Source organism: Balaenoptera ricei, chromosome 4 (genome assembly GCF_028023285.1).
Source record: "Balaenoptera ricei isolate mBalRic1 chromosome 4, mBalRic1.hap2, whole genome shotgun sequence".
Taxonomy (NCBI): Eukaryota; Metazoa; Chordata; class Mammalia; order Artiodactyla; family Balaenopteridae; genus Balaenoptera; species Balaenoptera ricei.
This window is the reverse complement of record NC_082642.1, coordinates 82,241,958-82,262,369: the sequence shown is the minus strand read 5'-3', so window position 1 is coordinate 82,262,369 and position 20,412 is coordinate 82,241,958. Positions and strand designations below refer to the sequence as shown.

Sequence of the window (20,412 nt, the reverse complement as noted above, 5' to 3'; positions counted from 1 at the left end):
AGTCTAGTATGTTGACAGCAAAATGTCTCTTTCGCGAAGATTAAAATAACCAACAGATCTATATGACTTGGCAGAATGATACAAAGACGACTGAACATGCAAATATCTCTATTGGTTCCGTCATCACGTCACACTGGGTGATGCTGGGCCAATCACTTGCCTCAGCTTTCCTGTGAAAGAGAAACTTTTCTAGATTCTTCTCCCTCTGGGCCACAGAAAGCTCAGAAAGAAGGCTGTGCCTAGACTGTCTTCTATGGGAGACAGAAGAGTCGCTGGAATAACTGAAACAAATTAGCAAATGGGAGTGGGGAAAAAAAAAGGAAACACAAGCAAATACTAAATTTGGGAGAGAGTTGAGGACTCGTGAGAGAAAAAAAACAGCAAGTCAAAAATGGAGCATCGGGCTTCCCTGGTGGCGCAGTGGTTGAGAATCCGCCTGCCAATGCAGGGGACACGGGTTCGAGCCCTGGTCTGGGAAGATCCCACATGCCGCGGAGCAACTAGGCCCGTGAGCCACAATTGCTGAGCCTGCGCGTCTGGAGCCTGTGCTCCGCAACGGGAGAGGCCACGATAGTGAGAGGCCTGCGCACTGCGAGGAAGAGTGGCCCCCACTTGCCGCAACTGGAGAAAGCCCTCGCACAGAAACGAAGACCCAACACAGCCATAAATAAATAAATAAATAAAATTAAAAAAAAAAAAAAATGGAGCATCAACATTGCTACCAAATATCACTGAAGAATAGATTCTATTTGTCCATGGGTGGTAGTACTGAAACATGGGGTCTTAGTGAAAGGGTTGTCTGAAATCTATCTCTGGTGAAGCAGACAAAGCTATTAGCTTAATTCCTACAGACGCTGTCACATAAATGACTTAAGGGATCCCACAATAAAGATGTGATCAGATGTTCTGAACCTTGAGCCTTAAAAGAGGCACCAAACTCTGGAAGACATTTCTCAAAAGCACAGAGATGGCCACCACATCAGGGATTTCCCCTTAGTCCATTTGTTTTGACCATGTAACCAAATAAGCCTTTAAATGTTACAGATACAGAAAAAGGTCCTGTAGAGGTGCAGCCATATGCAGCATCGGTGGTCTGGAAGGCCCTTTTGTCTTCCCAGTATCACCAGTCCCAATCCTAGCCATCCTTTAGGCTAGATCAAATGCTGCTTCCTCATAAAGACTTCCCTGATCGCTCAAGCTGAATGTGACCCTAAATCATCTGGTACCAGTAGATTTTTAACAGCTTTGGCTACCCATCACTTTATCCTGTGCTGTAGGCATCATCATATGTGTTTTATCCCTCCTAACATGGGGTCTGGAATATGGTATGCACAGAATAAATATTTAAGAAAGAGAAATATGGAAGGAGGGAAGGGGGCAGGAAGGGAAGGAATAACTCTTCCCAAGCAAATACCCAGAGTAGAAGAGATACTTTTAAACAAACATGGATTGACAAGAAATGAAGCTTCAGGGTCCGTCACTTCCTTCAGCCCCTTCTAAGACCTTCAGAGGGTCCAAGCAATGTGTTCCTTGCTGCCTCTTTCCACTCTGACTGTCCTCTGTTACATACTCATGTGGGACAGTGTTGGAATGGTGTCAGGAATTTGGGGGTTTGGTTAGGGGAAGATGAATTGAGGATACATTTAGTTGAGCATCGTGGGATACATTTACGTATGGTTTGCTGTCACTACAGTGTGTGCATAAGGCATGGCCAATTACCATTGTGTAGGAATGACTTCCTGGCATACTTTCAATGCCCCTGGGTCCACTACTCCCCTAGCTCTGGGACTCAGGGGTATGGAGCCAAAAATCCTGTGACAAGAATGTGTCCTGCAACACCCAGCATGTGGATTATGCTGGTAGAGGAGAGAAACAGGGTGTGAAATATATGGAGCCAGAAGCTAGGTCAGCAGAAAGTTCTACCAATTGTCAGATGTGTAAAAGTATACACACAGAGAGGACTACTCAGTACTCAGTGATGCAAAAACAGATGCTTTCCCTTATTAGGACTGTACTCAGTGATGTACTAGAAGCAATTATAAATGTACCACTGACTTGATTTTCTTTTCTGATGTGGATTTCACAAAATAGAATGTATCAGTGTATGAACTTACAGCAACAGTATACGTATTTTTGTAACAGCTTTCAAATAAAAGAAACTTGATAGAAGATTCCCCAAATTTGACAATCATCTTAAGTTTTAGGACATTACCAACAACAGTTGTACAGATTAAAGGAAGTTTTCCAAACTTTTAATAGTAATAATAATAATAAATTTCTATTAACCATTTAAGAGGAAAGAGTGAAATTATCTTTCTATTCTCCTTATAGAAAAAAATTACAAAGTTAGGTTGCATGGAGAGGTGACCAGAGAGCATGCAGCCACAATGGAAGAAAAAGTCATTGGGCATTTAATTAATTAATTAATTAAAATGATATTTTTCTGGATTTTGTGATTTTTGTCATATTTCACAGATTTTTAAAACAATTTAAAATATGTTTCATTCGCTTTTCTCACTTGAAATAAGTATTCATTTTCTTACATAATTGTTTTGGGATGAATTATATCCTCCCAAATTCATATGTTGAAGTACCCTAGTACCGTAGAATGCGACTGTATTTGGAGATAGGATCTTCAAAGAGACACTTAACGTTAAAATGGGATTGTTAGGTTGGGCCTAATCCAACATGACTGATGTCCCTCTAAGCAGAGGAGATCAGGACACAGATGCACAAAGAGGAAAGAGCAACTGAGGACACAAGGAGAAGACGCCCATCGATAAATAAGCCAAGGAGAGAGGCCTCAGAAGAAGCCAACCCTGCCAATACAGCGATCTCAGAATTCCAGCCTCCAGAAACATGAGAAAATAAATTTCTGCTGAGTAAGTCATCCAGTCTGTGGTACTTTGCTATGGCAGCCCTAGCAAGCTACTGCAATAATTTTCTGGTCATCATTTTGTATTTTTAAAAGAAGTCTCCCCAAAGTGATAAGCTTCAAAGCTTTAGGTCCCACAGAATCTGAATATATCTACACACACACACACACACACACACACACACACACACACACAATCTCACTATTCACTGTTGGGTGTATTAACTATAGTAGCGAAAGCCAAGGCTGTTTTGTCAGAAATTCTTACTTTTTATACATACTTCTTTACAAAAACTTTCTATCTTGAACAGTCATTTATATTGTAGTAACTACCAATTAGGAATCAATCATTTAATCAAAAGGTTTATTTAGCTTCTGAGATTTGTGTAACCTTGGCATCTACAGAGACATCATCTGTAGAGCCTTCCCAGATGGAGGACTGAAGAACACCTAGATATCAGCCCCAGCCTTTTATTGACTGTCCTGTTTAATGAATTTCCTATTTTTCAATCTAAATTTTAAGCAACTGCAGAGGGCATTCTGTAAACAGAAAAGCTGGGGATTGCAATTTCTTTTAGTTCCATGTTGCATGCTATGGATTTTATAGACAAGGGACAAGGATTCTATGATTTATACAGTGTGCAAAATTGGGGAAGTGACTTGGATTCTCTAAAATCGTGTCATCATCTGTAAAAGAAGATAATTGCCCACTCTTTGTCCATCTCAGCAAGTTTTGTTTTGTTTTGTTTTCAGGAACAAATGAGACAATGGATATGAAAATGTATTACGTTAAAAAGTTCACTGTTATTTTATCGAACGCAATGGTAAATCACCTATCAATGTAGACATAGGATTGTTCTTGATCTCCCAAATCTAGAGGTTTAAACATTGTTTTAAAGTCCTGCCTGTGAGACCTTGAACAGTCATTCTCTGGGTCTTAATTTCTTGTAAATGGGCAAGATGGCTTCTTAGGAAAGCAAAGGGACACATTTCATCTCTGACAGCCTAAAAAATCTGTGAACTTCCCATCACTGAGAACATTTTTGTGGTAATTATTATGTTCCGGAAGACTACTGGGAAAGCTTGTTTTCATTTCTAGGACTTTTTTTTTTTTTTACTTTGTAATTGGTTAACACTCAAAGTAGAAAACTAGACTCCTGTTTTTAACAGGGACATTTAGCGTGGAATAAACATGGAACCAGAGGATATAAAATGGAAACCAATGACTTCCTCACCTGAACACCTCTTGCTAAAGGAAAGGGTCCTTTGTAAACATGATCCATGCAGTTAAGAAAAAAAAGGAAAGCAAGCACACACTTGTGCTCCTCGCTATTAATAGCCTGGTATTAGAACTCGTAGAACTGCCACAGAAGGCTGAACAGCCCTGGGCTTTGCACGTGACCACGTTCACGCTTCCACGGTTCATTAAGTAAGGCTTTCCAAACAAACTTGGCCTAGGCTCACTCATTTGGCATTTCTCCTGTAGGAATGCAACTCAATGCTCTACCCAAAGGTTCTAAGAATGACAGCTTGGGATATTTATAGATCGATTTAATCCTCTCTCAGGACCGGCTCATTTTGAATCAATGGCAAATGTCACGAGTCAATGGAACATTCACTTTGTCCGGCTTTGTACTTTGGATATAAGTGGGTTGGGTTTTACAGCTTATTTTAACTTTTTCTTTCCCCTTACCCTTTGCTGATCAGCTCTTCAAAGACAATGTCAATTATTCATGCCAATGTACAAAACAATGTTACTCCTGGCATTCTGCAAGCAGTTCACACGTTTGGGGGGAATTATATCACACTTGAAAAACTGGGCATTGTTGGTTTTGTTTTCTCACTTGGAGACACTATGCTGATGCCACACATTGGCTCTGAGGAGGCCTTCATATCTTCATGCATCTTCATGCAACTTGTCCTGCAGCTCTCAGAGCTCAGGAGTACTTACCTCTCAGAGATTCAAGGCTACTGGCTAGATTCTTGCCTATGACATTCCATTTAGCTCCATTCCATAGCCCACCCATCACACCCCTCACGCTGATGCTTCGTAAGTACCGGGCAGGAGAGACCAGTAGATGAGGAATGAAGAAATGAACTTATATCATCTATTAGAAAAATAATTAGGAAAGCTTTCCTGGCAGATAACCTCTCAATAGACTCATGCTAAGAAGAGGGATCCTCAGCAGCTTAGCATATGGGTCCTACTCATGATCAGAAAAGAACGTGATTTAAGGTTTACAGCTGGGTTGCTGCACATCAGGGAGAATTTTTGTTAACATCCTTTTATAGAGAATTTGTGTAGTATCATGCATGGCTAAGAGCTCGTCATGTGGTCTTGGGCGAGTAGCTTAATCTCTCTCTATCTTGGTTTCCCACTTAGTAAAAATTCAGGATATTAATAGTACTTTCTTTTATACTTTCTTCCAGGACTAAATGAGCCAACGCACATGAAGGCATTGCAAAGAGAAATAATAACTCGCCTTGGGTGATATCTAGCATTCATACTTGAAAGCAGGTTTGAAAACTTCAGAACACACACACATTTTGCCACACTAGATTTTCAAGCATAAAGTTTCTCAAGTTATTAGAATGTGCTTGCTGAGGGGACATGAGCTCCCAGTAGTTAAAAATCACTATTGTTAATATTCACCATTTATTAGGTATTACTTACCTACTAACTTTGGTAAGTAACAAAAAGCTATGCTACGGTCTTTACTAGGCATGCTTGTATTTTTTTGTTGTTGTTAATTTTAATTTTAAAAAAAATTTTATTGAAATATAGTTAATTTACAACATTGTGTTAGTTTTAGGTGTACAACCAAGTGATTCAGTTATATTGATACATATATATAAAATATATATGTTTACTTTTACATTCTCTTCCATGATAGGTTATTAGAAGATATTGAGTATTGTTCCCTGTGCTATCTATACAGCACAAGCTTGTCTTTCAGCTACAACATGTAAAGATATAAGTGGTGAGCCAGCCTTTACATTGATCTTATTTTTAGAGGTAAATGGCAAGAAAAATGGAGAATCAGAATGGCAGTCAATTAATATTGAAATAAATCTAAGTTAAGGAAGAGCTTTTGACTTCTCAGCCATTAGAGGCTCTGGACAATAGAACAATCTAATCTTGGCTACTTTCCCACCCCTCATTTTGTACTTTTTTTTTTTTTTTTTTTTTTTTTCCCACCCCTCATTTTGAATCCCATTGATTCAAAACTAATAGAGGTCACATCCTACATGACCCCTTGCAAAACTGAAGATCAGTACCTCTTCTGAAGATCACTAGAACTCTCTCAGGCCCTTTCTTTTAGCATTTACAATTCCTGTCTTGTGTGAACTATTTGTCCATAAGTAACTGATCATGGGGGGAAATGCTCTATTCTCTAAGCAAGTGGGAATGCTAACTCTATTTTTTTTTTTTTTTGTACTTCACACTGATCAATAAGAAGGTAAGAATGGTCAGAGGCCAGTGTTACCAATAATATATATCTCAAGCTCTTTGAGGATGAACTAAATTTTAGTTGATTTTTTGCTTATCTTTTGGCATCTAGAAAAATGGTATATGTTATTTGTTGAAAGTAAAAATTTAAGAAAAATAGTTCTATGCAGCAATATACTAACATTGGTACTTTGTAAGCAGCTCTTGAGTTGCACAGAAAGACCTTAAGATATCTCCAAATTGCAGGTGCTGGGAAAGCGGTCCCCTGTTGATAAACACTTTGGGCCATTTATACAAAGAATCGTTATAAAGACTGCAAAGTATTGCGGTAGTAGTCGTTTCAAGGCAAAGGGATAACTTGAAAAGATAACTTGAAAGAGGAGGGTGAGACAAAAAATCGAGCTGATGAGAAGCACATGTCAAGGTGAATGACACGTGGTGCGAACAGAAAGTCTTGAAGAACGCGATACCATCATCTGCCTTTTATTGGTTATACTGACACCAGGGGTGGAGACTGGATGAGGAAGAAGGTCCCTGTTATCCTAGTGAGCCTGTCATAGAAATAGAAGTAGATAAAACTCTCATCCCTCATCCATGTCCATGCTGTCTTTAATTGAGTATTCAGTTTTTAACTGCTCAAGTGCCATTTAAAATATATATATATATAGTAGTGTCATACTGTATGTTTTTTGGCGAAGTAATTAAAACCAGAAGATTTTGAGAAACAGTCAACTCTAGTTCATCTCCCAAACGTCTTGAACCATCATGGCTTCCATTACTACCTATCTTGGGAAAACTTGCCCTGCCACTTGTGAGAGAACAAGTGGTGTGTATTTGCTATTTCCACTTCTCATTCAACAACCACACTCCTCCACTGCCCCTAGAGCCAGAGACTGTGAGTCTGTTTAACTATAGGAATCTGCAGATATAAACCCTATACTCATAAAGTGGCCCATACCTTCGTATTTCTTAACATAAAAGCTTTTCTATTTGCAAATAAGAAAGTTCATAAGCCCATCTTTTCAATAGTTTTAAGGGAAACCACAGAAGCATCAGAACCTAACAAATCTTCCTACAACCACTTTGATCTTACACAGTGGCTGGGATTATCTTAAAACAAAACCAGGCCCTATCAGTCCCTTGCTAAAACGCTCCAGTGGATTTCCATTTCATTTAGAATAAGGACAAACTCCTTACTACAGTCCATAAGATCTGGACTCTGCTCACCTTTATCACCTCATTTTATTTATTCTCTTCCAACAAGTAAGTTCTAGCCTCCCTGGCTTTCTTTCTATTCCCGTAAATGCCAAGCTGAGAGGACTCATCCTTGCTGTTCTCTGCTTGTAATATTCTTCACCCAGATCTTAGAACAGCTGGCCCCTGTGCATTATTCAGGTTTTGGCCCAAAGGTCATTTCTCCAACGACTTTTCTGAGTTGGCTATCTAAACCAGCCACTCTCTATCTCATTATTAAAATCTTTTATTTTATCCACAGAAAGTATCACTGCCTAAAATTATGTCTTACTGCCTCTCTTCTGAAAACACTACTAGAATATAAGTTTGATGAGGAATGAAATATTACCCTCCTTCTGACTCTAATCCAGCACCAAAAGTAGACACTGAATAATTTTTTAATGAATGAATGTACAAATGAAGCCATGTGTTGGCTTCCAATAAAATTGACCTAATTTGCTTTAACTCTTAACTTTGTTTATATTCATGAAAATTTATAAAAGAAAGAGTTTCTGGATTCAGTAAACTACTTAATCACTCCAAGACTCAGTTTTTATCTGCAAAGTGAAAATAATAACACTATCTACCTGAAAGTGTTACTGAGAAGATTGCATGAGCTAATCCACAGAAGGTGCTTAGCACAGTACCTGATATAGCTTTAAAATATTTAACAGCCCCATCTATCACTTAAGACTTTTGGTTCCCCTCCTTTATTCTAAGTCCTTCAAGTTATAATAATAACATTTCAAATAGCTGTGGTAGTTTATAATCAAAGAGTACTTGCCCATCTGTCATCACGCAAGACTTTCTTTGTAGTTTGGACTCCAACCTCAGATTTGACGTCAAATACCAGGGTCTATCTACCATGTCAACATTATCATGGTGTTAAAGGGAGGGCTGGGGAGCTCAGGTAGCAGAAGGCGGGTGGGATGGGGAACACGCAGTTTGGGGAAATCATACATAAATGGGTGGCATATATTGGAAGACCTCAGGGCTTTGCACCCTTTTCACATAATAAAAGTCACTGTCACATCACTGCAGACTTATCTGGATAAAAATATAACGGATGGAATGATCCTGTGCCCAGCATTTGTTCATTTATTTTTTCTGAGGACTTATGACTTGTCAGACAGTGTTCTCTATATAGCAGTTAACTAAACAGAAAAACAAACAAACAAACAAAACTCTGCTTTCGGGATACATTCTAGAGGGAGAGACACAAAAAAACAAATGATTAAGATACACAGTATGTTAGATGGAAATAAACATTACAGGGGAAATTGGGAGATTGGGATTGACATGTATACACTGATGTGTATAAAATGGATGACTAATAAGAAAAAAGAAAAAAAGAAAAAAAAGAAATCAAACCAAGCACACTGTGGAGGCTCCAGATAGCTCAGAGCAAACAGTCACTATATATGGACTGCGTAGCCTGCACTAGTTTTTAAAATTGTTGTGTTTTTAAGCACTTATCTATGTGCCTGATACAAATGATAAAAATACGTGGTCTCTCTTCTCTAAGAGCAGGAATGTGCAGTGAAATCATAATGTAACAAACAAAGAAAAAAAAGAAAAAAACAAAAAACATTACAGGGGAATAAAGTGAAGGTAGATAGGGACACTTCGGGGCAGGGGAGGGATTTTAGGGTGGTCAGGGAAGACTTCTCCAGCAAAGTAACCTTTGAGTAAGGTCCCGCAGGAGGTGAGAGAATAGGCCACATGGATACCAGGGGAAAAGGGCTCAACAAAACAAAGGCCCTGAAACAGGAGTGTGGCTGGAGCAGAGGGAAGGGGGGGTGGAGCTAGATGAAGTCAGCGTGTTAATGGGTGGAGACAGTGGGGCCTTGTAAGCACAGTTCCGGCTTTTTTTTTTTTTCCTTGGCTGAGATGGGAAGCTGTTGGAGAGTTTTGAGCAGGACAGTGAAAGAATGTGACAAACAGGATCACTCTGGGTTGAGAACAGGGCAAAGTGGAACAAAGGTGAGTAGAGCAGAGCAATAGGAGGGGGTTAAATGACCCAGGCAAGATGTGCTGGGGCTTGGATAGGTGCAGGCAGTGGAGGCGCTGAGACATGGTGGGGTTTTAGACACACTTTAAAGGTGGAGATGAAGGCATTTTGCTGTGTGAGAGAAAAGAGGAATCAAGCATGACTTCAGGTTTCAGGCTTGAGCTCCTGGAAGAGCAGAATCACTTCTGAAAAGAGCAACAGTGCCATGTGGGAGAAGGTGAGATCAGAAGGTCCTATTTCCCTCAGTGATGAAAAAAGCTTCTTTAGGTTTACACATAACATGAGCTGTATGGGACAGAGACAAGAGCAATTTAAACTGACCACAACAAAGGAGAGAAAAACCACAACGATGTAGGCTGGGAAATTAACAAGGACTAAAATAGACTCCATCTGAAAGAAGATTAATCTACTGGTAATACAAGCTAGGAGCTAAAGACCAGAAGAGACCAGGAACACAGCTAGAATAAAAAAAAATTAAACACCTATAAAAGCACAGCTATTAAAAAAAACACAAAGAACCCTCAGTAATAAGAACTGTATGTGGGTCCATGTCCATCATTTCACTTTGATTGATTCTTTCATTCATGAGTGCCTGACATATGCAAGATACTATGTTAGGTGTACAAGAAACACAACTGAATTAGACATGATTCACACACTTGAAGAACATAGATGTCTACCTGGGGAGGCAGACACGTAACATGATTAAAATCAAATGGGATGTGGAGATGTGGAGAAACTGAAATGCTCATACACTGCTGGTGGAAATGTAAGATGGCAAAGCTCCTTTGGAAAGCAGTCCAACAGTTCTTCAAAAGGTTAAACAAAAAGTTACCACATAACCCAGCAAGTTCACGCTAGGTATATACCCAAGAGAACTGAAAGCAACGTCCATACAAAAACTTGTACTCAAATATTGATAACATCATAGCCAAAGTGGAAAAAACCCAAGCACCTATCAACTGATGAAAAAATAAATAGAGTGTAGAATGTCCACACACTGGAATATTATTCAGCAATAAAAAAGAATGAAGTACTCATATGAGCTACAACACAGATGAAACTTGTAAATATTATGGTAAGAATCCAGTAAAAGACCATATATTGTATAATTCCAAATGTCCAGATTTGGCAAATCCATAGATACAGAAAGTAGATTAGTGGTTACCAAGGGCTGGAAGGTTTGAGGGAAATGAGTGACTGTTAATGAGTAAGGAGCTTTTTCCTGGGATGAGAAAACTGATGATGGTTGCACAACTCCATGAATACACTAAAATAATAATAACAATAATAACGATTGAATTGTACATTTAAAATGAGTAAATTCTATTGTGTATGAATTATATCTCAATAAAGTTATTATCTATTTAAAATATCCAATAAGACGCATGCTACAGTAAAGGGATTTTAAAAAGTGCTGTGAGAAGAATTCAGAAGAAAGACAAACTAATAATATGTGGGGACTGGGTGAATGGTCAAGCTTCTCCAAGCACTTAATATTAGAGATAGCTCTTGAAAGCTAAAGAGTAGTTGACCAGGCTGGGAAAACATGAGGGATGCAGAATCTATTCTGTAAGTAGCAGGTAAATTTGGAGTTTTGATATTTAATTCTTCCCTCCCCCCCAGATTCCCACCAATAACCTCCGGCTCAGATGTAGTATATACTGGTTAAGAAAAAAATAGCTGAAAAATATTCAAGCAATTTTATCGAGAACCTAAATTTTGCAAAGTCATTTCCATATTTTCAGTAAGGGGTTGATAAACTTCTTCTGTGAAGGGACATACAGTAAATGTTTTGGGCTTGGAAGATCAGCTTCTGATACACCTTCTCAATTTTACTGTTGTAGTGTGAAAGCAGCCATAGATAATATTTAAGCAAGTGAGCATGGCTGAATTTCAAATAACACATTATTTACCAAACCAGGTGGCAGGTGAGATTGGCCCATGGGTTGCAGTTGGCAGGGCCCTGGTCCATGTTCCCCACCTGCCTTGCTTAACTCTTCTCTGGTTCTCTGCTGGTCACTAGCAATTTCCCCACCCCTGCAGGGATTACCAGCCTCAGCTGTCTCATGGAGAGCCTGCTTAATACTTTGCATCCTTTGGATGGGATGAAAAGCAGGATTAAAAATGGGGTTTCATCTGGTAAAGATTATAAGTATCATCTTTATAGTAAGTCTATCCAAATTCATGTTAAAGATTGCATGTATGCACAATGAAAAATACACTTAGCTAACCGATCTATAAAGAATACAAAGCATACCTCTACTCTCTTATCCCTTTTCACAATAATATCTAAAGGTACATAAAAAATAAACAAGGTGTCTATGTTTGAGCAATAAATATACCAAATACTTATAAAGACAGAATAAAAGGGGGCCTGTTATCTGGAACTTATATTTAGTATATAGCTTCAACTCCTGGACTCTTGATATAATGTTGACTGAATCTTGGGTTTCAAATGTTAAATGTGTTATGTCCCAGAAATACAACTCTAAGGTTTTAACCCCTAAACTGTCTGGCCCAATCAATATTTGATGTTTGGATAACTGTACAGTGAGCTAACACATGTAAACACAGACAGCTATGAATGAAGGCAAGTGTCACTGTGTGGAAAGAACATATTGGGCTGGCACTCAGAAGACCTAAGAGCTTATCCTTCTTCTGACATTGGGTATTGGTATGATACTAGGCAAGCTGCCCCTGGACATGTTACAGAGTTTTCCCCACATATGAAAGTATTTGGTAAATTTTGTAAGGGGTTACAAAAATGCTACATGTTATTGTTATATAAACTAAGATGTTATAGTTATAGTTAAGTAAACTTCTGAAATAAACCATATTGTATTTTTCTGAAGAACAGTCACTGAATTCTAAGGATGAAATAGAGCAAACACTGTATTATTTGCTAAGAATATATCCAAAAGTTGGGTTTTCCATATTCCAGAAAATCAAAGACCTAACATAACAAGTAAATATTTCTGGGACAATGGCAGTTTTGGAAAGTCAGCTATTTGACTTTCACTTTGGGATACTTCCTAATATTCTGTGTGTAACATCTGTCAAAGGTTTTATATTCACCACTAATTATTATACATTGATAGTGGTTGAATGTCTTTGTTTGCTGGGGAGGAGAACAACTATAGTTTCTCCTCTGAAATGGGACAGTGTGGGTGTTTGCAGCTGGCCAAGAAGGAAAGGAGATTTCTAGAGAGACATATCAGTGGGTCCACTTGCAAAATGAAGTGCGTTCTCTTGCTCTTAAACACAAAAATTACATATTGCTAGAGTCGTTTGTTAAAACTATTTAATTTTCCAAAGAGATTAGGGACCTGGGATACTTTCAAACATCTAAATCTATGAAAAACATTATACAAGTAAAATGAATAAATAATATTCACAGACATGTCTTAGTGTACTAGGACATCCATCCTCACGGTAACTTTTAAAATCAGGGGAAGGGGCTTCCCTGGTGGCACAGTGGTTAAGAATCTGCCTACCAGTGCAGGGGACATGGGTTCGAGCCCTGGTCTGGGAAGATCCCACATGCCACGGAGCAACTAAGCCCGTGCGCCACAACTACTGAGCTTGCGCTCTAAAGCCTGTGAGCCACAAGTACTGAGCCTGTGTGCCACAACTACTGAAGCCCATGTGCCTAGAGCCCATGCTCCACAACAAGAGAAGCCACTGCAATGAGAAGCCTGTGCACCGCAACGAAGAGTAGCCCCTGCTCACCTCAATAAAATAAATAAAATAAAATAAATAAATTTATTTTTTAAAAACTCTAATAAAATAAATAAATTAAAAAAATAAAATCAGGGGAAGGAGAGATGACAGACTGAGTCAAAATCATAAAGACCCTAAGAACTAGTCGCCTCACAGGAACAATTGTGAGCCCGAACAAGAAACACCAGAATGGCCTCCATTTTCTATTATTAAGAGGCCTTACAGAATTAGTGTGGAGGTCTAAGGCCAGGAGATCAGCTCCTTTTAACAATAGTTATTATATCTTTTTAAAGGTCCTTTATACTTCCGATCTCATTGGTCTTGAACCAATGTAGAGAGAAACTGTGATTTAGAAAAAAGTGTTAAGTTTTCTACTCAAATGTGCCACTTACTAGTTGTATAACTAACTCTTCAGGTCACTGTAACTCTTCATGCCTCAGTTTCTCATCTGTAATTTTAAGGGATTATAACCTACTGATTCTGAAGATAACTTCTATGTCTGACAGTTTCAACAGGCCAGTCTAGAGGAATGGAGAGTAAAGATTTATTATTTTTTTTTCCAATTTCCATCCTTCAAATTTGTAGGAAACTGTCTCTTCTTCAATCAAGAAGCAAATCTTCCAAACATAGAAAGGTGATGGATAGACTCCTATCCATAAAGGAAATAAACAGTTGAATCAAGAATTTATTTGCAGATGAAATGATCAGGTAGAAAAGCCTAAGGAGTCTTAAGAAGCTAGTAAAACTGGTAAAGAGGTCATAAGATGCAAGGTCAATATTAAAAAAATCAATGGCATTTGTATACACTACAAAATGACTGCAAATTAAGAATTTTTTAAAAATACCATTTATAATAGCACCCAGAATATGAAATAATTTAACAAAATATGGGTAAAACTACAATACATTGTTGAGAGAAATTAATAAAAGCATAAACAGAATGAGAGATATACCATGTTCATGGGTTGGAAGACTCAATATTGTTAAGATATCAGCTCTTTTCAAATTATAGATTCAACAAAATCTCAACTGAAACCACAGCAAGCTATTTTGTGGAAATTGACAAGCTGATGCTAAAATTTATAAGGAAATGGAAAAGACTTAGAATAATAAAAGCACTTTTGAAAGAGAAGATGGAAAGCTTATATTGTCAGATTTCAAAATCTTGTATAAAAGTCAGAGATCAAGATAATGTGGCATTGGCTTGAGGATAGATATACAAATTAATGGAATAGAATAGAGTCCAGATGGACCCACACATCTGTGGTCAATTGATTTTTGTCAAAGGTGTCAAGGTATTTCAACGGAAGAAAAGAGTCTTTTCAATAAATCATGATGGAAAAACTGTGTCTCAATGGGGGTAAATGACTTTTGACCCTTCTCTCACACAATACACAAAGATTAACTTGAAGTGAATTATAACCTTGAATTTACCTGTAAAACATCTAAAAGAAAGCACAGAATAAAATCTTTATGACCATGAGGAGGCAAAAATATCTAAGGAAACAGAAAGCATAAACTATAGAAGATAAAAGTGATAAATTGACCTCCATCAAAAGTAAATACTTCTGCTCTTAGAAAACAACATTAAGAAAATGAAAAGTCAAGTCACCGACCGGGAATGCATATATCTAAGGACTCTTACTCAGAATACATAATGTACTCTTACAAAAAAAAAAAAAAAAAAAAAAAGGAAACAATCCAATTTAAAAAATAAACCAAAAATTTGATGACACTTCACAAAAGAAGACAAACAAATGGCTAATAAGTACATGAATAATAAGTGTTCCACATCATTAATCAAAAGGAAAATGTAAATATAAACCACAATCAGATACATCTATACAGCATGAAAAGAGCTAAAATTAAGAAGGCTGACAATACCAAGTGCTGCCAGGATTAGGGAGCAACTGGACCTCTCATACATTGCTGGTGAGACTGTAAAATGGTACATTTAGGAAAACAATTCGGCAGTCTCTTATGAAGTTAAATATTTACCACACAGCCCAGCAGTTCCTCTGCTAGGTATTTATCCAAGAAAAATGAAAACTATGTTCATATAAAGACTTGTACATGCATGTTCATAGCAGCTTTATTAATAATCAAAAATGGGAAAAAAAATAAATGCCCCCAAACAAGTGAATGGATAAACAAAATGTAGTATATCCATATAATGGATACATACACAAATGAAGCTCAAAAAAACTATAGTGAGTAGAAGGCGCCTAGATGCGAGAGTGTATACTATATGATTCTATTTATATGGAATTCTAGAAAGGGTAAAAATAATCCATGTTAGAAAGCAGAAAGGTTGCCTGGGGCTAAGGGTAAAGGGGGCTGACTGCAAGAGGGCTCGAGGGAGCTCTGTGGGGTAGTGGAGACGTTCTCTATCTTGATTTTGATGGTGGTTACCCAGGTGCATAAATTTGCCAAAGATTCACTGCCTTGTGCATTTCAAATGGGCACATTTTATTGTATATAGATTGAACCTCAAAAAGGTAATTAAGGGATCTGAATCAACAAATTCTATGGACGTTTGGCAAATGCAAAAAGTAAAAAAGACTGTGTACATAACAGCATACACATACACACACGTATCCCAGAAGGAATGTAAAACATTAGCACAATTGTGAACATGAGAAATTATCTAGCTACTTTGGATACTGAGTTGCTCATGTGACAATGCGTGTGTTACTGAGGTCACCTAAGCGAATTTGGTGGTGTAGATTTGGGTTTTGGCATTTTGATCAACAGTCTGCTAAATTCTAAAGCAGGGCTTACTCCTTATTTTACTAGGACATAGGAAGTTTCTTCAAGTACCTTCATTAAACAAGAATGTATTATGTACCGTCTTAGTTACTCTGGACGAAACAGTGCTCAGATACCATCTCTATCCCCTAAATCTCAGAGTCTAATATATGCTAGGGCATAGGCTGGTGAAGGACAGGCACATAAATGATTCTAGTACAGTAAGTGTGTGAAAATTTACATAAGAGAGGGTAAAATAATGTCCAACTTAATTTTAGAAAGAGAAGGCTTCACAAGAGAGATTAACACTTTAGTTTGGTCTTAATGGGTCACGTTGGATATGCAAACATTTAATTTATTTGAGGAGAGGTCTGGGAAGGCATTCAAGGAAGAAGTAGCTCCACGATGAAAGCTATAGAGATGAAAAATGACTAGGAATGTAATTTCTCAGCTGGAAGCTGGGATGCTTAAAGGGGGAGATAAAACTGGAAATCTAGGCTGGGGTTTCAATTCATTCCATAACTGGGTGGGGACTCCTGAAGGTTTTTGAGAAAAGGCAATTAGTGACGAGCGCAGAGCTGTGGGGTAGAAAGGTTAATCTGATAGCATGTGTAGGATGAACAGGTGTGGAGTGACTAGAGGTGGGGACACCCAGTAAAAGGCCATTTCAATGGCTCAGGTGAGAAACGGGGACAACTGAACCAGGACAGTAGCAAAGGGGGTTTCAGTAAGAAAACAGATTTGAGATACTGTGAACGTAGAAACACTGGAATAAATTGTACATAGTGATGGGAAAGAGGAAGCATAGCCCCACGGTGCTGAGCCTGGGTGCCCAGCAGGGATTTAACGGTGCTTCCCCTGCAGCTGTTGATCTCATGACACAGCACCGCAACTGCCTGAGCCTATCGACATGTCTGCCTGTGATGTGGGCCATAGCGGAGCCACGCCCAGAGGCTGCCAATGCGGATGTGGCACTCCCCCCATCCAAACGCCAAACCAACATCCATAGTTTACCAGGTGGAAAGCATGAGGACAAACCTTCTGAAAACCTGATTTGGAAACGTGGCTCACCCATGAATTTGACATATGACCTTAGGTGAGTGACTCTCATTACTGAGCTTTTGAACCCCTATCAGTGAAAGAGAGACAAAATCCTCTACCTGTGCGTATCGCTTATGTTTTTTGTGAGGTCCACAAAGCATTCTGGAAACTGAAAAACCCTGTGCAAAGGGGAATTACTAATATTACGGTCACTGTCCTCAAGCAATCTCTTCCATCCTCAGCTTTATACAGACCTAGGTATTATTTGCACCTGACTGGAGGCCTATATCCACATCTATCCTTCTCCCCACCCTAACTAACTCTTCTTTTTTGTTTCTCTGATCCTGGAATTGAGAGATATTTAGCATAGGGATTACCATAAAGATAGTTTTCTCCCGAATGCCACCAATTCTTGCAGGACACCCAATATATACAACCTCCATTTCACTGTGGAAAAGACCACAATGAAATGAAATTTAAATATTTTGATATTACTCGAGTATCTGAAATGCTACTATATCAACATTCTCAAATATTTTCTTAATCTCAACAATTCCCAGGTCTTGGGGATCCGTCAACACTGACCCTGGTGGTTCACTACCTTCACTCTCCTCTCTGACGCATTAAATATCCCCAGATTCAAACACTAAATGAACAGCAGTAATCTGTTCTGACTCTGGATAAGATAAACTTGGTGTTGGATTTATTGAAAGGTGATTGGTTGATCTCCAAGTTCTCACTGTCCTGAAGGATTTTTCCAAGGAAATTTTAATAGATGGTTTTAGAATGTAACTTAACCCCCCCCGCCCAGCTAGTTGGGTCTCCACAGCTTTCCAGACATGTGTAGCACCAGCACTCTTAACATATTACAGAGGAAATACCTGTCTCTGCAACAGAGCTGAGGCTGCCATAGATTAGGTTTATGACAAGGAAATGGAAGCTAAAGCTACCTGCCACTGTGGACCTGAAAGTGATGACTGCCTCTAGGTCCTGGCTCTGGGGATTTCAAGCTGACTCGCCTTGCCTGAATATTGGAGAAAATACACATCCTACCTCATGGGAATGTGAAGATAACACACAGGACAAAAGTTCTGTGGACAACACAACAACCAGCAGATATTAGCTTTTATAAAATGGCAAAGAGAAGAGATTCCACTGTGTCTTTAAGAGGATTTCCAGTGAGAAGGGAACATTTCTCTCCTATAAAGACTTGCTTATAACAATATTTTTCAAGGAACTCGGCTCACATGGTCCAGGAAACACATTATGGTCTACTGTAGCATGCAAATTCAGTGCTCAGCACATTATGGAAACACAAATATAATCATGATCCCCCAAGGCTTGTAGGTTCTGATTTGGTCTCCTTCCTTTCTTCATTCTTTTCTTCCTTTCTTTTTTCTTTTTTTTTTTTCCTTTTCTTTCCTACTTTCTCCTTCCCTTCTTCTACTTCTTCTTCTATATCATACCATGGTGTGGAAAAATTAAAGCAGCTTATCTCAAATCTAAAGGAGATTTATTTCTTTCATTTTTTGAAAACTTTTTCCTTAATGGGTTAAATGCCAAACTCCGAAGAACTTCTCAATGTAACAAAGGGTAATTGTTTTAAGGCACCGAGGTATGTTTTCCATCAGTGCCTAAAAAATTGGAAATAAATGAAAGCCAGTGAAAAAGCTGAATAGTCCTCACTTGGCAATTATTCAGCCCTTGGACATTTCCAAGCCCTTTGCAATCATTAATTAATTAGTGAAGATGACATTCCACTTTACTGAGGCTGGGAGTATGACATAAAGAGGTCTAGAGGCTTTCCTCAAGCTGAAAGAAGAATATCAAGGGAGGAGCTGGGATTAGAATTAGGAGCTCACTTCTCAAGCCAGGAGTCACATCGCTAAGCCAAGCCAAGTTAATATTTGAGACAATAAGGTGCTCTGTGCACAGGTGCAGTTGAATACAGTAGCGTGCTGCTCAAAGACCAACTGTGAAAGAGCCCACCCCTTCATCCACCAATGCTCCCACAACACACACAGACAATATCTGTAGCTTCATCAGCCTCTTTCCCCTTTCCCAAAACAAAGACAGATGGCTAAATATCAATCTCTAACCACTCTCCTTAATAATCACAGCAAAAAGTACATGATTTGATTTTCATTTTTTAAATGCACAATATGATGTTAAAACACATGACACTGTTGAAAAACAAATGTTTCAGAATTTTTTTTAAGTGACATGAAATCCACTGATGTCCAGAATCCTTAACAAGGTAATAGATCATCCTGAATATTACTTTTACTCCAATAAGAAGGAAAATAAAGTTTCATGCTTTCTGGAGAGTGGTTAATACAAGTTCATTCTGTCACCCCAAGTAAGTTGACAAAGACAGACCAAATACTAGTGATGTTTCTGGACCTAACATCTTAGAACCAGGTCTTGCAGTGGGTGCTGATTCTTTTTTTTACCCTACTGGATTGGTTCCAGAGGGCCCAGTGACATGATGGGAAATCAGGAAACTCAAAGATTGGCTTCGTACTTCACCAGATCATTCTCCCCACTTAGACATACTTTTGCTCTGTCTCATGTCTGTTTCCCCAGGTGGGGTAATAGGATCCTTAAATAACTCAGGGCCCATCTCCTGCCCTTAGGAACATCACTCAGCCATCCTATCACAGTCAGGCTGCTTTGGACAGGGCAAAACTGCATACCTATTGGAACTTAAATGTTGATGGCCATTGTCCCAACCTAAATTTTTAATCTTCTGTAGGGGAATTTGTTGCAATTGTACCAAAGTGAGGTAAAGCTGAATAACCCCATTTTTTTCTGAACCAGTTGCTCTGGGGTTAGGATGGACAAATGCAAATATACTGCAATGTTAACAAAGGGCAAGGTTGTCCAGCTTGGCTATTTTGGGCAATACTTATTTTAAAAACAAAACAAAATAAAACAAAAAACCCTTAATAACATTTCTTTTCATAAAGAGATTTTTGGAAAGAAAGTCCTTCTAAGAGTAATGTTTCAAAAACACTTAACATTTTCACTTGAGATCTTTATGTTGGAAGATGATCATGGCTTGGTCCACTTTCATGTAATGGGCAATCATAAGGTTGATGGATGCCTCCAGCTACCCACAGGCCCCACTTGCTGGGAAGGGCTCTTTCCTCTAAGGAACCTAAAATCCATCTGCATCATTAACAGAGCAGATGCTTTCATGTGAGAATAGTGATTTAGTAAACTCCCTACCCGGAGAGTAAGGACCTCACTAAATTCTGTTATAATGTTGAAAATGTGAATGGATATGCCTGAAAATCGACAATCTCAACTGTGTAAAGGATTAAAAAA

At 38.6% G+C, this 20,412-nt stretch overlaps 1 protein-coding gene across 14 annotated transcripts in view; it reads right to left on the bottom strand.

The window, feature by feature from the left end:
• The window catches only part of LPP (LIM domain containing preferred translocation partner in lipoma), a 695,870-nt gene that overhangs the window by 248,265 nt on the left and 427,193 nt on the right, over positions 1 to 20,412 (bottom strand). The gene's annotated exons all lie outside the window — the stretch shown is intronic.